The 1,634-nt window shown below is 44.4% G+C and overlaps 1 long non-coding RNA gene across 1 annotated transcript; it reads right to left on the bottom strand.

Moving 5' to 3' along the window:
* Window positions 1–256: 256 nt before the first annotated feature.
* On the bottom strand, window positions 257–1,102 carry LOC119767069. The gene is made up of 3 exons (XR_005277312.1): window positions 1,012–1,102; window positions 790–957; window positions 257–730 (listed from the first exon to the last, which is right to left on the bottom strand). It is a non-coding gene; the product is annotated as an uncharacterized LOC119767069 (long non-coding RNA).
* Between the last annotated feature and the right edge of the window lie 532 nt (window positions 1,103–1,634).

The following is a 1,634-nucleotide window of genomic DNA, read 5'->3' on the forward strand; positions in this document are numbered from 1 at the left end:
GACCAACAGCGCGGGTGCGACTGTATTGGTGCGTCGATGGGGTTGTGTGTATTCGGCGCGATTCTGTTGAGTGTCGTGCTGGAGACGCGCGGCGCGTGAGATAGTAATGAGAGAGTTCTGTGTGTGTTTGTGCGCTTCGGGTCGTTGGTATCGGGAGAGTAGATTCGTGCATCGCAATTCGGAGAGAGGTCTTGAGTCTGGTGTTTAGTGTTAAAGCGAGCGGTGTTGTTTTAAGTGGTGGGTGGTGGGATCTTGGAACAACAAAAGACTTTTGCTCGGTTGAGATTTGATGCGTTCTAAATCTACGACATTTCTCAGTAATGGGATATAAGGCCGCGTTGCATTTGTTTTAAACTGTTTCAAAATTTGGTTCCAAGGTACGTCTCGTGTGATGATCAGAGGCCAAAGATGAGCTTTTCCGGCATAAACGAGGTCGGAACTGCATGTGCGGAATGTTTTGTTCCGTGTAGAGCCACAAATCAGAGAAGATTCTTATGCGGAGGTCAGCATTTGTGCCGATGCTTGCTCAGTAATCGGGGTCGTGATGGCCGGAAAAGTGGAAGTGGTCGTGACTGGAGGCCAAATTACTTGGTAGCGTCAACGTAGAACTGAATCTTGTCCATCGGCATGCTGAAAGCAATGACTTTCAATTCACTGTGGATACAAAAGTCAACTTCCGTTTCATCGCTTTCACCAGAGCATGGCCATAGTTTTCCGCAAACTCACGTGACTGTGAAAAACAAAACAAGCTGAATTATAAAGGATTTTTCGGTTGAACCTTTTTCTCACCTGCTTCTTAAACAAGAGCACACAATTTCCGTTGCATTGCACCAGAATCTGCATGTTTTAGCATTTTCAGAAATTTTCTAACTTTTCGCGAACCGGCACTCCAGTGTTTTGACGTTTCGTGAAAAAATCAGCTGCCACCGAGTTGCTTTGATTTCACTGATCGCTGAACTTAAATTGGTGAAGTCAACTTTTTCAAACATTCCCTAAGGGTAAAATTAGTACCTGTGAATTGCCACCAGGTGCAATTTTGGCGTGGCGGTAGTGTCGCCAGCCCCAACAGCGGAGTGGCGTATCTATATATATTTAGTCTATGATTAGAGGGATGTGAGCTAGCTTGCTCTAAGGGTGGTATTCAACCTGTTTTTTTTTTTCTAACAAAAATCAAATAGTGCGAAAGAAAACAAAAGTAGTGTGCAACGGAGTGTTTTTGGAAGTGATTAAACATAAAAGCTGCGCTCAAGCAGTTTTAACTACTACTGGAGGAGGTGTTGCAAAACTACACTAAGGTCACGATCGGGTGAGGTCGGTCGAAAATGGTGGATGCTGCGCTGAAGTCGCAGTATCTCATCAAGAATTGCTAGAGAATCTGTACTCCAGGATGTGATCAAGCTGCTCGCAGCTGGAATTCCGGGCGCATGCCGGGACAAAAAATTGGAAAATTCCAATTAAACCGAATCTTTTGGAATGGCTTAAGTCATATTTGACTAAGCGCGATCAAATTGTTCGCTTCCAAAATGTACTATCGGAATCAATTCACGTCACCTCTGGGGTTCCGCAAGGATCCCATTTAGGACCTCGTCTTTCCATCTTGTATGTAAACGACATTTCCTTCATTCTTAAAACAA

Source organism: Culex quinquefasciatus, chromosome 2, assembly GCF_015732765.1.
Source record: "Culex quinquefasciatus strain JHB chromosome 2, VPISU_Cqui_1.0_pri_paternal, whole genome shotgun sequence".
In the NCBI taxonomy this organism is placed as follows: Eukaryota; Metazoa; Arthropoda; class Insecta; order Diptera; family Culicidae; genus Culex; species Culex quinquefasciatus.